Source organism: Lethenteron reissneri, unplaced genomic scaffold (genome assembly GCF_015708825.2).
Source record: "Lethenteron reissneri isolate LAM-NWPU_2019-01 unplaced genomic scaffold, ASM1570882v1 scaffold_115, whole genome shotgun sequence".
Taxonomy (NCBI): Eukaryota; Metazoa; Chordata; class Hyperoartia; order Petromyzontiformes; family Petromyzontidae; genus Lethenteron; species Lethenteron reissneri.
In genome coordinates, this window is record NW_026890838.1 from 488458 (window position 1) to 504004 (window position 15547).

The following is a 15547-nucleotide window of genomic DNA, read 5'->3' on the forward strand; positions in this document are numbered from 1 at the left end:
CTGTGTGTTATCTGGTGTCGTTTCAGAGGAGATGAACCTGAAAATACCTTTACACACAAACTGCACTTGAAAGGTTTCTCTTCCGTGTGTGTTCTCTGGTGGATCTGAAGAGTTGATGACTGTGCATATGCCTTGTCACACACAGTGCACTTGAATGGTTTTTCTCCTGTGTGAGTTCTCTGGTGGTGTGTCAAACTTCCAGTACGATCCGTGCTGTTTGCATACTGGTCGCATTGTTTCCTTCTTGTACCGAGCTGTGCCGAGTCCCTTTGCTCCATCAGACCAATTCTGCTGAGGAAGAGTCAGAGGAAGTGTCAGCTGCAGACAGAAAACATATCCACACCATCTACATCAGTATCAAGGCACAGAGGAATGCACATATATGCACAGTCACACATGACTTACACATCTATACTTATTCATATATTCATGATATAGTGAAAATAATTCCCCAATTCATCACGTGGGCTGTTAGGGCACACAATGAGAGGGCCAATGGTCATAAATATGCCTGGATGCTCTAGTATCTTCAAAATGAATGTTTACCCAAAACTCCAAGCACACAATTTCGGCTGTCTAGCTATGAAAGGAATATTTAAGAAAAATTCAGCTTTAATAGCAAAGTGTGTTGAAAATAATACTATTTGTATTATGCAGAAATACATAAATTAATGTTCAATCGAAACTTTGAGGTGGAAGCCAGGCTCAGATTTGCTTGAATGCTCGGATGAACAGATCTAACTTCAGCTGAAGATGTGCTGAAATATTTTCCTGACTGTTTCCATTCTTACAAAAAGTACCAGAGGAAAACTAAATTAAACTATTGTTTTGATTTAACCTAATGTTTAATAGTTAATATACTTTACTGCAAATACAAACTTGACACTGTCACACACCCGCATGGTAAAAAGGTGGTGGTGTGTCCAGAACCATGCCTGGCCACCTTCATCTGCTCAGTATTAATGCTTCCTCACACTTTACCATGTAATTAATTCAATATGAATCAACATAGCAGGGGCCCACAACAAGTTCAGCTTTCACTTACACTATGTAACACGATTTTTGTCCCTGGATGGCTAGTGTTATTTTTTTTATTGGTTATGCCCACACACTTTCCTTTCGTGACCAGGACTTTACGTTAAGGAATGACACAAATGAACACATTTTCTCATTGAAAATAGGTACATTTCAAAATATCACTGTCCTGGTCACAAAAGCAAAGTTTGTGGGGAATAATAGCCATTTTCTGTACTTTTGAGGCATAAGCAATTAGAAAATAACCCTTACTATGCAGGGACAATTTTTTTTTTACGCAGTGTTATCAATCATGTTTGCTGTTGGCGATAATGAAACTAATTGTTGAGTTCATAATGCAGTGAAATAACTGCGCTACAGCTCCCCACAAAGATAAACTCTTAAATACACATGCATTTCACATGGATTATTAACATCTGACTTATAAACGTCATTATTTCTGTCTGTGTGTCTGTGTACAAAATTTGCTAAAGATTTGGTTTAAAAAAAAAGAACCCAGGTACCACGCCATAAGTCCTTTAAGTGAGCCAGTGCTATTACATTTTCGCATCCATCAACTTTACAGTAGTTAAATTAAAAATGTAGTGCTAAAGTCAGATACATAAAAACTATTTACAAACTTATTTACTCTATAAAAGTTTGTGTGTGCGTGGGTACGTCCATGTGGGTGTGTTAGTCCATATATGTGAGTGTGTTGTGTGTGCGAGCTCGTGTGTGTGTGTGAGATGAGTCAGATGCCTTCTATGACCTCCTGTCACAGGTGCTAGCTCAAGTGGCCCCACGAGATAGAGTCATCTTGTTGGGTGACTTCCATGCCCGTGTTGGTCATGATGCTGGCACCTGGACTGGAGTGATTGCAAGGCATGGACCAGATCAGCTCAATAACAACGGTAGGAGGCTGCTCGATTTTTGTGCAGCCCATCGGCTTGTAATTACCAACACGCTGTTCCGGCATCGGCACATCAACACCACATCATGGATGCATGCCGGGTCCAAGCAAGAACATCTTCTGGACCACATAGTGACAGAACAGCGGATGCGGGCCCATGTCCTTGACACCAGGACCTACCGTGGAGCTAATCTGCCCATCGACGTCTCAAGATGGCGGCGGCGTGTGCAGCGGTGTGTCAGTTGGAAAACAATCAAAAGTATCGAAAAGGCATCTAACACAGATAATCTGCCCGTTGAGCTTAACCGAAATGGGGATTATTTTTCAGAGCCCAAAAAAATTGTTGACAATTTTAACCTTAATTTTTCTGAAGCTGGTAACCTTTTTGATAATGTACTGGGAGTCACCCCTGCTCATGCAAATTCCTATATCCCTGTCCAAACATTAAACAAATTTAGTTTCCAGCCAATCCACGAAAGTAATGTTCTGAAACAACTGTCCTACCTCAAAGGGTCCTCCCCTCTAACGGAGCAGATAGTATTCCCGTCTTTGCTCTGCTAACTGTTGGTCACCTAATATATAAACCTATAGCCCATATTTTCAACTGGTCCATCCAACATTCCTATGTTCGTCCACTTCACAAAGGGAGCCCTAAAGAAGATCCAAATAACTACCGACCTATCTCAATTTTGTCCCCGTTGACGAAAATTTTAAAAAAATTATTAAACTACCAAATTAGCAATTTCCTGTCCGACAACAATCTATTACATCTAACACAATCTGGGTTCCGAAAAAAATACAGCACATCTGCTGCATTAGTAGCCTTGATAATATGTAGTACTGCGCCAGTCTTTTTCTTGACTTGTCCAAAGCCTTTGATACAGTCGACCACAACACCCTGCTTAGTAAACTAAGTTGCCTCGGTTTCTCCAAACACGCAGTAGAATGGCTAAAAATGTACCTCCTTTCTCGCACCCAAACTGTATTCACAGATGGTTGAAGGTCAGTGTTAAGATAACAAAAGGGATTCCACAGGGTTCCATCCTTCGGCCCCCTCTTGTTCTCTTTTTATGTCAATGACTTGGGCACTGATCTAGATCATTCCAGGGTAAATCTTTTTGCAGATGACACGATACTGATTACTGCTGGCCGTTCTCCGGATGACGTGATTGCCTTCGTATCTTCAAAATGAATGTTAACCCAAAACTCCCGAGCACACAATTTCGGCTGTCTAGCTACAAAAGGAATATTTATGAAAGCTAAATTCAACTGACATAGCAAAAGGTGTTATGCAAAAATGCATAAATTAATGTTCAATCGCAACTTAGAGGTGTGAAGCCAGCCAGGCTCACGATGTCCTTGCACGCTGGAATGAACGGATCTGACTTCAGCTGCATGTGTGTACTGTGTTAACTTCTTGACTGTTCTACACTATGGGAACCTCATTTGCCAGTAAAAATAGTTTTTTTTTTACCCTTCTGGCATAGTTAACAGGTGGTGGTGTGTCCAGACCCATGCCTGGTCACCTTCATCGGCTCAGTATTAATGCTTCCTCACTCCACCAAGTAATTCATTGAGGATCAATCAACACAGCCGAGGCTGCATGTCTCTCTCTCTCCCCGTGGTCGCGTGGATTTCCCTCCGGATCCCCTGGTTTCACCTCCACATGCAGAGAGAGAACACCGCCACGCGTCCAGAGTGAACACCGCCACGCTGTTGACGAGCCTCACCTTGTTGTTGTTGTGGGCAGGTCGCTTCTGAAATCAAGAGCGGTTTTGCAGATCACTTAAGCGAGAGAATTGAAGCGAATGCGATCAGGCGAGGGCAGGAGGCAAGGCCCCGCGTTCTAAAGTTCCAACCTGGACATCGCTTCCATGCTCGCTGCTACTCAAATGACATCCGTACGAGAGAGAGAGAGCGAGGCTCTACCTCTGTAAACAACAACCACCACCAAAACAACCACCACCACAACCACCATAACCGCGATTAAAATTTCTCACCTCGGATTTCAGTTCTCGCGCGGAGCGGCAACTTTCAGTTACCTCATGACGTCACGCGGCAGCAGCAGGTGACATGACGTCACTTGCGTAGTACAAGACACTCCCCTCCCACAATGAGCGGCTCTGAAACTTAAATAAATTATGTTAATGAGCCTGGCCCAAACGTGGAGGGATGGGGCGTGGGTGCCGAACCGGTCACAACGAACTCGAGACGGATTTCACGAATAAATTATGTTAATGAGTCGCCAGTCACTGGGTGTGGCTTTGCCCAAATAAGGATAGTACTTAAACATAACGGAAGTGACCCAGGCAGAGGTGACGTCACGCTCAAGGGCGCGTTGGACGGGTTGGGGTGAATACCTTGGTGACATGACATCACTAGCGAGGTACACCTCCCCCTGGCGTGTCACGCCGATGAGGTAATGATGAGCGGTGACGTCACAGAGCGGGTTTGGAGTTAAAGTTGATTTAGATACATTTTCCATTGCTCCCTCCCTTGAACAGAGACCCTTTGGGTGTGTGAGCTCAGCAACAACAACGTGAACATTATTGTGTGTACACTGTGTGTGTATACTGTGTGTGTACACTGTGTGTACACTGTGTGTTCACACACTGTGGGGGGCACAGCAATCTCAGTCAGTCGACCAATGGCATCTTTTCACCAATGTATTATTTTCCAACTTTTTTATTTTCTTTATTATTTTATATATTATTGTTTGCTTTCTATCTGCGTGACTTTACTAAAAGAGCCAATAATATGTTAGCGCATTCTCTGTTTTTTTGCAGAGGTTCAAGGTTAAAAATAAGTTCTAAATACACACAGACTCACACAGAGATCCATATATTAGCACGGTTCGCTATGTATGGTGTGAAAGAAGTTCCAGATACACACAGAGACTCGGAGCAAGTTTGAGTCGCGTGTAGTCGTGGGCTCGTGGAAGTTGAACAGGCGCGTGTTGCTACTGACAGTAGTTGACTACGGTTGGATATACGCAGATAGAGAGAACCGCCATTCGCAACCAAGTGGTGGTGACGTCACCACGACGCTTGTGCCAGGCTATGTGCACCTTGAGGCCACGCGAAGTGTCGAACGCCCACTGGCAGGTCACGGGGCAGACCCAGGTGCCACGGGTCAACTGAGATGACTGGCTGATGCACCACCTGTGCCCCTACTGTGCCAACTTGCTGTGCTTTAGCCACCCGGTGCCCCGCTCGTTGTTGTGAGTGTCGCTCCTCCACCCTCCGTTGTTGTTGGAGGGCGACTGCCTTGAGATGAACTGTGTAGACTCGTCCTAAGCCATCAAATTCACCCTTACAGGTTTACCATGTTCAGTTGTTTTCTCCTTGTCACAGGTTGAGTCACAAACCGTACCTCTCCATAACAAAGGCTCACCCTCTTGAGCCTCACCTTACCATATGAATAAAAAGTGTGCTGTACTTGCCGCTTCCCCCCCCTCTCCAACCATTATATAAACGGAGTGGTAGCTCCTGCAATCTCTCATTTACTTGATACAGCTGTCGTGGCTGTGACGGTTCCACCTGAAGACGGAAGCTTGTGTTGCCTCCGAAACGTCGTGATTTTTATTTTATTTTACTTTAATTAATTTTAATGTTTTACCTACGTGACTTTACCGAAAAAACCTAAGAATATCAGATTCACCGTCAGCAGCACGTCGCTTCCAATTTTTTTAGCAGTCCATGTATAGTAGGAGGGAACTTAATGGTAGAGCAGATTGGCAGCAAATGGGTCACTTGGGCACAAAACCAAGAACGGCATCAGGGTGGTATCTTGTGGAGCCAGGGCCTGTTGTGGGGCATTTCCTTTGGTGACGTAGATGCGTTGACCATTTTGGAGGTGAAGTGTCAAATGGACGACTGTGGGGGAACGGTCATGGATGGGGTAGCCAAGAATTCTGCAAATGGCCTCAATGTTGCTGATGTGTCTTCCTTGGAAAAAAAGTTTGAGCTCATGCACTTTGCCCCTCTGTTTTGTAATGCAAAGACAGCCATGTCAGAGCCTTTGTTGATGTATCGGCAAACATATTTGATGGCTTTTTTTAGAATAGCAGAATTTCACATTAAAGTGGGCCTGGAAGATCTTGCACAGAAGAGGGCAGTAGGGAACGATCCACCGGTTGTGAACCTTAATTAGCGAGTTATTGGCAGGTCTGAGCGTTGTTTGAAATCCATGCTCAGTTTTTCTGTGACGATATCGAGGATAGCCATCATGGGCCGACTGAGTGTCTTGCAAGTAGTTTCCTGGATACCTTTTGGTACACCTGTGGTCTTGCATACATGGCGCATTTGGATTGAACTGGGACATGGGCCATGGACCATTTGGTTGCAGACCACATAGAAAAAGGGCAGGGTCTTGATGGGGGTGAGATAGCTCAGCACTGATAAATGTGTCAATGTGACTTGCATGAATTGTTTCCCTCATCCATAGCGAAATGTGAGCATGAGGTGGACGACGTTTTTGACATCCAATGGTGTGCAAGCCACTGTTTTTCTATCCAAAGCCGCCGCCTTCGTTTGTCGTAATAAGCATCTCATTAACCTTGAGTTTTTAGACCCTACCTAAGAAGTCATGTCTGTCTGGTGGCTTTTGAATTGGATAAAGGTAAACCTGCAACTCCTTTCATTTGAGATTGCAAGTGAAGGTGATGAATCACGCAGGAATAGAAGTTTCTTTAGAGACAGTTTTGTGAGGATGTATTTGTCCTGCAGCTTTGTAATTGGAGGAATCTTGACGTGGTACCCATCTTGGCCTTGCGACAGAAAAATGTGTTATTGTAGGGCATCGTATGCTCCGTTAGTGTCAAGAAATTGTGCGATGGTGTTTTCTTGGTATGGAAGAACAATGTCTCTCTCACAATGTTCCTCACCCACCGTAAGAAAGCAAGGTCAATAATATTTGGGACATTGAACCTCCCTGCGTGCTCCCCGCTTTGGTGGAAAGTAAAGGTGCGGTACGGAAAAAAATTAAATGGGTGCTGTTCCCACGAATGTCACAAAACGATAGACGAAATGCAATGGGCTGTAGCTAAGAAAATCCAACGTATTTAGCAGTATAACATATTAATCGGCATCGCAGTACTACATATCAGTAAATAGCGTGACGTGCGCAATCGAAACAATAGAAATGCAGTGAAGAAATAAGATGAAATAAGTTTACATTAAAGAGCAGCAGAGCAGTACGTACAGGTAAGTTGAGAAGTAGGCTACAGTCGAGATTACAGACTGCCAGTATGCTGACTCAATGACATAAGCATTGCTACAAAAGCTGGCAATATGGTCAGCAGCTGAAAAAGCAGGATACAGTCGACATGAAAGGCTGGCAGTACACTGAGTGAGGTAAAGAAGCAGGCAACAGATTATAGACTGTTCTGCCTCACGGCAGGGGTTTTGCCTCACGGCAGATGGGGGAGGGGCGTATGTACACAGGGATTTCCTGTTTTTGATTCTAATTTTGGTCACGTGACCAGGAAGTTGTGATTTAAGATTCCCGCTAAACCACGCGGGCGTCGGCCATTACACACATAATTCAAGATGGCGGCACACATCACGTCCCAGTGAAGCCAGCCGCAATTGTCCATTGTGGGACTTTAAGAAGCATTGTCTGTAAGTCCGTTATGTTCTTATATTGGCAATGCTGTTATAATGTTAGAATGACTGTTATAATGATGTAAATGCCTTTATAATGCTGTAACATTTTTATGATAGATACGAGGCCGAGCTAACAACGAAGCCTACTACTTTCCTTATTGTGAATGTTACTTGTAATTTAATAAATCGAGTCAAACTTGTACCCAAGTAACTTTATTGCGATCCTGAGAGCAAGGATGACTAAATATCTCATCCACAATTTAGTGTTATGTGTAATACTGTACATTTGGGGTGCAATGTGATGAATACACGATGTGCCTTTATGTAACACAGCAGCTTATGCTCTTATATAGTTATTCAGTGGTAATGTAGGGGCCTGGTCCATCCAGGATCTATTGTTGAGAAACATGTTATCTAAGACAATGTTATGATGCTGTGGTGTTCATTCATTGTGTTTGTGTTTCCGTGTATTAACAGATGCTGTATCTGTGCTGTTTTCTTACCAGTTTTACCTCGTTAAATTCAATAAATGACGTTTGGAGTCGGATGTTCATCCTGGCTCTGAGGGTTTATTGGACGCGAGGTTAACTACTCAGCTAGCGGTGCAACGCAGCGCACAGCGAGGCGGAGATAGCAGTTTAGACGCACACAACACAGACGGGTTAGCAGGCAGGTAGGGGGCGGAGCCACGAACGTTGAGAAACCAGGGTAAGCATCTGATCGGAATGGTGGTTGTTTTTTATAGCACATGTTAATGATCCACGTGCAATGTATGTGTATGTAAGACTGTATCTATATGTGAGGAGCGGTGACGCAGTTATATCACTGCATTATGAATTCAACAATTAGAGTTTGATAATCGTCGACAGCAAACATCATTGAGAAGTGAAAGCCGAACTTATTATGGACTTCTATGTTGATTGATCCTCAATTAATTACATGGTGAAGTGAGGAAACATTAATACTGAGCAGATGAAGGCGGCCAGGCATGGTTCTGGACACACCACCACATATTTACCATGCCAGTGTGTGACAGTGTCAAGTTTGTATCTGATGTAAAATATATTAACTCAATTGAACACGCAGGTTAAATCAAAACAATTGTTTATTTCTGTTTTTTTCTGGAACTTTTTCTAAGAATGGATAAAGTCAAGAAATTGACACAGCACATTTTCAGCTGAAGTTAGATCTGTTCATCAAAGCATTCAAACAAGTCTGAGCCTGGCTTCACGCCTCTAAGTTACGATACATTTCTGCATAATACAAATAGTAATATTTTCAACATCCTTTGCTATGTTTGCTTAATTATTACAAATATTATTTTTGTAGCCAGACAGCCAAAATTGTGTGCTTTGAGTTTTGGGTTGACATTCATTTTGAAGACACTAGGGTTTCCAGGCATATGTATGACCATTAGCCCTCTCATTGTGTGCCTTAACAGCCCGTGTGATGAATATATGAAAAAGTATGGACGTGTAAGTCATGTGTGACTGTGTATATATGCATTTCTCTGTGCCTCGATACTGACGTAGATGGTGTAGATATTTTTTTTCTGTCTGCATTTGCGCTTCCTCTGCAGAATTGGTCTGATGGAGCAAAGGCACTCAGCACAGGTAGGTAAAAGAAGGAAACAATGCGACCAGAATGCAGACAGCATGGATTGTACTGGAAATTTGACACAGCACCAGAGAACACACACAGGAGAGAAATCTTTCAAGGGCACTGTGTGTGAGAAGAAATTTGCATGGTCATCAGTTATCTACAACCATCAGAAAACACACACAGGAAAAAGCCCTTCAAGTGCACTGTGTGTGGCAAAGCATTTTCAGTTTCATCTGCTCTTAATAAACACCAGAGAACACACACAGAAGATAAATCCTTCAAGTGCACTCTGTAAGGGAAGGCGTTTGCACATTCATGATCACATCTTCAAAGACACCAGATAAGAACACAGGCATCAGAAGATCCCCAAGGAGTGGAGTCTGAAATCGAAGTGATGGTGAATAGCGAATAAATTGAAGATAAAATATGTAGATGAAGATTCAACTCCAAAATTCGACCTTCACATCGATGGAGGCAACGTGAAACAGGAGGGGAATTTTGACTGATGCAGAGCAAGGCAAATCCAAGCAGTATGTTCAAGTAGAGGTGTGGGTGAAATTATTAGACAATACCAAGTCAAATGGAGACCGGTAGATGTGTAAGCTTGAGACAATGAAGCCCCAATAGATTCACCTTTGTCACAGGCCTTTAATGAAATAATGTGAAGTTGAACACTCAATTCCTAGGTTCAACCTGCAGCGTAAGAGCAGCCAGAGTTTGTGAACCTGTGGGTTGGGTAGATATCTAACCAGGAGCGAGAGCCAATAAGCTCCCAATATCATACTGGTAGTAACCTCCTGGTTACACCAGCCCACAGGGGATTATTGTCTGTCTGTCCGTCCGTCGTGCATCCAAAAATGGGAGGGGTGAGGCTGGGAGGAGAGGGGAGGGTGGGGATGGGCTGGGTGGGGAGGGAGGAGTTGGGTGGGGAGGGGCTGGTTGGAGAGGGTGGGGCTGGGTGGGGAGGATGGGGAGGGGCTGGATGGGGAGGGTGGGGAGGGACTGGGTGGGGAGGATGGGAGGGGTGGGGCTGGGTGGGGAGAGGATGGTCACCCCGTGGTGCCCTTATAAAACTCAACGTTTAACCTACTCATGCCGGCTTGTGCCTGCCCTCACATTCGGGCATATTTGCGGAATACACCACGCCGCCGTTGACCCTAGCCATTCACCGAACAACCCAACGTGACTACCAGCTCCCTCCGCAGGAATTTGTTTTATATGGTGCCTCAGAAACTCGGAGCTTTGTATAATATCTCATCGCAAACACTCTAAGAGCACCCCCAAGAGGCTGCTGCACCTGTGTGGCATAAGGTGGCCCTGCACCAGCCTGCATGTGGGCATGAGTCTGTCACTAGGGGGCGATGATTGATGTGTAATCTCCATTATGTAATTTCTGGATGTTTGGAATTACCCAAATATCGACCATGACACTAACATGCAATGACTGCGTTTTGAATGACACAATAGTATGTGTACATCCGCTGTTAAGCAGACGGTGCATATTTTGGTTAATATTACTGGAGTAGACAGGGGTGCCTGTTTGATTTGAACCTTGAACTTCTGCAATAAATAGAGAATGTGCTACCACCTGGCTTCCCTCAATCTGAGTAGGCATGGCAGCCTGAATGTTCCTGACTAGTGCAGATGGTCCTTTTAGAGGGGTCCACGTTTCACATGCCTATAGAAGAGAGGGTATGACTGTGGCCGAGAAGACCCGAAGCTCCGTGCGGAGGGACAGACCAGGTAGCTTCCACACAGCATCGCGCAGCTGATGAAACGATAATGCCGCCCGCCTGATTCGGACCACCCACACACTGTGTACGCACATACGCAGTGTAGACATATTATGTACACATACAGCGGAAACACACACAGTGCACCCGCACAGTAGACACAGTGTACCCACAAGGTGGACACACACCATGTACATACACACCGAGCGTACACAGTGTACCCGCACCGTATACAACAACCACCATTCGCCACGAAGTGGCAGTGACGTCACCACGATGCTTGTGCCAGGCAATGTGCACCTTGAGGCCACGTGAAGTGTCGAACGCCCGCTGGCAGGAGGTCACGGGGCAGAGCCAGGTGCCACGGGTCAACTTACTGAGATGAGTGGGTGATGCACCACCTGTGCCCCCTCTTGTGCCAACTTGCTGTGCTTTAGCCACCCGGCGCTCCACTCGTTGTTGTGACCGTCGCTCCTCCACCCTCCTTTGTTGTTGGAGGGCGACTGCCTCCAACTGCCCAGTAGCGTCCTTCACGAGCTTCCTCCACAAAGGCCGATCTTGACACCGCTGGTACCAGTCATCGGCAAGTCCACTCAGCTCCACATCCTCCTGTATCACATCACTCCATTTATTCTCTAGCCCATGCCGCGCCCGTTTAGTCCCCTCGATCCGGCCAAACAAAAGCTGTTTAGGCATCTTCTTGGTTCTTTCGGTAAATTCATGTAGAATGGAAATAATAAAATAATAAAAATCAAACATAATAAAATAATTCTCACGACGTTTCGGCCACAACGGAAGCAGCCGTCCTCAGGTGAAGAACAGGTCTGTCAGAAAGACAGCGTCTGAATGAACACCACCAGGCTTGGCAGCGTATATTTAAGCTGGGTTGGAGGGGGAAGAGCGCCTTGACAAAGGAATTTGCATATCAAGAGGAATTTAGCATATTTATGGGAAATGCAGGTATGTGATTAGTATTACTTATGCCCGTGCATTATGCAGGATTAGTAGCATCAAAGGGAGGGGATAGGGTAGCATTAATAAAGGGAAGGAGTGTTAATAGTATGTAGCTGCAGTAACTAAAACCACCACGTAAACAACTAAAGTATAAACTACATAGTATCATCAGTATACTAAATATACTCTACAATAAGCTGAGTTACTAACAGTAATTAATACATTACAATTCTACGTCGTAAAAAATATAATATGCTTCCATCTAAACTTTATTCTCTTACATCACACGAGTCTACACCGTACTATATACTGCCATAGACAAACCCAACATTAAATTATATACTGTATTGCTATAAACCACCCTAAACCTTATACATTGTAATATTACACTATGTATTATTCTACCCACCCTAATGTATATCACACTGCTGTATATTCACTATACAATTACGATACTATATATTACTTTGTACATTGTATTAAGCATATACATTTTTATACAATTTTTTATACTATTTGTTATTATACACTGTATCATTGACCGTCGTGTGTAAGATACTAAGAGGAAGCAACGAAATATGTCAATGGGAGAGTATAGCTAGGAAACTTGCAGCGGAGCAAAGAATCCATTCCCTGCAAAGAATACAATGCCAGTGAGTTGAACACGGTCTGAAAGTAACGGTAAACGTGAACACAATCAGTTAAGATCCGAAATGGTTTATTACGTCCTTCCAATGATTGCTAAGCCAGAATCCATCTTCTCGGTTGAAATTGTCTCTGTGTTTGTATATGTGGATCGCCTCATGAACGAATCTCTCATGGTAGCCAAATGGCTTGCAGAGAACCTCTGTCTTGGAGAAGTCAATATCATGTGAGCCCACTGAATTGTAACAGTGATCTGCCACGGTTTAGGTGTTTGTCCTACCGTGTTTCAAGTCTGCTTTATGTTCACGGATGCGGTCCGAGACATGTCGTTTGGTTTCTCCAATGTAACTGCTACCACAGAGGCAACTTAGTTTGTAGACGCCAGGGTACTGTATGTCTGGAACCACATCTTTTACAGATGGGACCAGATCACGGATGTTATGTACCTTGTTGAATCGGACCTGTATCTTGTGTCTTATCAGGATTTTGGAGATCTTTTTTGTGACCCCATGCGGTGACTTGGTATGCGGGCTACATGGCCCTGCCAACGCAGCCTTTCCTGCCGGAGGAGCTCACCGATGGGACTTTATCAACATCTTTCAAGGATTTGTGAGCTTCTCACACAATACAGCCTGGTTAAACCCAGGATGGATCGTAGGCAGGCTAGCCTAAATGTTTCTAACCAGCGAAGATGTTCCATTAGTGGGGTCCATGTTTTCCAAGCGTAGAGAAGGGAGGGAATGACTGTGGCCGAGAAGACCTGAAGCTTCGTGCGGAGCGGCAGACGAGGTAGATTCCGCACAGCATTACACAACCGATGAAAAGATAATGCCGCTCGACTGATTCGGAGTGAGACCTCTGCTGTTAAACCAGAGCCAGTCATAAGCACACTGCCCAGATATGGGAAACTTTACACTTTCTCCACAACTGCCCCATCACCAATTGGGAGTTGTGGGTGTGGAGTGTCCCATTGTACAAAATACTCTTGCAGGTGCTTAGATTTGGTGGGGCTGATGGTAAGGCCCCACCTCTTAGTGGCAAGCTCCAGGTTTAGCTGCAGTGAGTAGCGATTACCAGATCATCCGCATACATAACATGGTTGAGCAATAGGGAGCCATCCCTTGGCCGCACCCGAGCATCGATCAGCCTCCCATTATATCTGTACCAGATGGAAATTCCTTCTGTACAACCATTGAAGGCCTCACGAACTACGTGGTCAAAATAGATGTGAAATAATGTCGGAGCGAGAGGACATCCCTGTCACATCCCAAGGTGTACAGCGAATGGCTCCGACTCCCGGCCACGTAGTTTTACCCAGGCCCACTCATCATCATGAAGGTCCTAATTATCGTGAGCAGAGGGTCAGGGACTCTGAAAGCACGAAGAACAACCCAGAGCCCAGGCCTCCTGATGGTATCGTAGGCCTTGACCAGGTCAATAAAGCAGAGATGTAAGTCTTGTTGGAATTCCCTACACCTCTGCTGTAGCAGACGGAGAGAAAATATGGCATCCGTGCAGGATCACCCTTTCCTGAAACCACATTGAGGCTCCACAAGCCTCTACTCAGCGTGCCTAGAAAGGCGATGCTGAATAATCTTTGCCAGGACCTTTCCCGGCACACTGAGGAGTGAGATGCCCCTGTAGTTGTTATAGTCTGTGTGGGCTCCCTTTTGAAATAGGAGGACCACTAGGGCATCCTTCCAGTCCTGCAGAACCCGTCCAGTGGTCCAGACTGTTGTTATGATGTCATGTAGGGCAGTCTGTGCACAAACGCCACCCTCCCTCAGCATTTCGCTTGGGAGATCATCTCTGCCCGGTGCCTTTCCTGGTCTCAGACTCTGGATCGCCTTTAGTACTTCCTCAATAGATGGCACCTCAGCCACACACTCACAGGGGGTGACTTCTTCAAATATTTGGGGCACCGCAGCCTCCGTAGGGTCATCTCCACTTTGTCCCACGATGTTTCCCATGTCGAGGGATTTCCCCTCCCCAGGACTTCACAGAAATGCCCAGCGAATCTGCAAACCTGTTCCTGGCAGTCGGAAATTGGATCACCGTTTTTTCCCAAAATGATGGTAAAAGGTGTGGCGCTGCAGGTTACTTTTTTGATGGAATTAAATAGAGTGTTTGTGATCGCGGGCCATTGAGGCAGACTCCATCTCCACAGCAACCCGCGACCACCACCCATCCTTGCAGCGCCTCACGGCTCTCTGAACGTCCAAGCGAAGGCTGCGGTAAGCCTCCTTCTCTGACGTGGGATGCTGTAGACAATTAGAGTGGCCCTGTCGCTTTTTCTCAACTACCCTGAACACCTCCTCTGTCAGCCAGGGTTTCTGGGGAGGTCTGGACTGCGTACTTAAGCAGCCATTGCACCTGCATGAGTCACTTACCCTCGACATCTGGAGGAGTGGGGGACGATGCCAACCCCAGGAGCAAGCGATGATGAAATTCTCGCTTGCAACTTTCATCAGCTAGCTGAGGTCAGGCCACCTTAGTTTGGAATGGGGTCCTGGGTGTACACCCACCACCGGAGTGGAAGAATGGCAGGCGCATCTTACAGATGACAAGTCGATGGTCAGAGGGCAGATCAGCTCCACGGTAGGTCCTGGTGTCAAGGACATGGGCCCTCGTCCGATGATCCGTCACTATGTAGTCCAGAAACTGTTCTTGCTTAGACCCGCCATGCATCCATGATGTTGTGTGGATGTGCCGATGCCTGAACAGCATGTAGTTAATTACAAGTCCTTGGGCTGCACAACAATCTAGCAGCCTCCTACCATTGTTATTGAGCTAATCTGGCCCAAGCCTTCCAGTCACTCCAGACCAAGTGCCAGTATCATGACCAACTCGGGCATTGAAGTCACCCAACAAGATGACTCTATCCTGAGGGCCACTTTAGCTAGCACCTGTGACAGGAGGTCATAGAAGGCATCTGACATATCGGCCTTGCCTGCATCTCTCCACAGATGTTCGTCTTCAGTGGGGGCATAAGTAACCACGACCACCACTCCTCACCTCCGGTTGATGGGAAGGCGAGCCCAAAGTAGCCTGGGCTTATAGCTTTCCACACCTCGCCGCCACGC

At 45.5% G+C, this 15547-nt stretch overlaps 2 protein-coding genes across 2 annotated transcripts in view; one reads left to right on the forward strand and one right to left on the reverse strand.

The window, feature by feature from the left end:
- LOC133361624 (zinc finger protein 664-like) overlaps positions 1-15547 on the forward strand; it is a 346361-nt gene that overhangs the window by 45357 nt on the left and 285457 nt on the right. The window lies entirely within an intron of this gene.
- LOC133361626 (zinc finger protein 271-like) overlaps positions 1-15547 on the reverse strand; it is a 35475-nt gene that overhangs the window by 3414 nt on the left and 16514 nt on the right. The gene's annotated exons all lie outside the window — the stretch shown is intronic.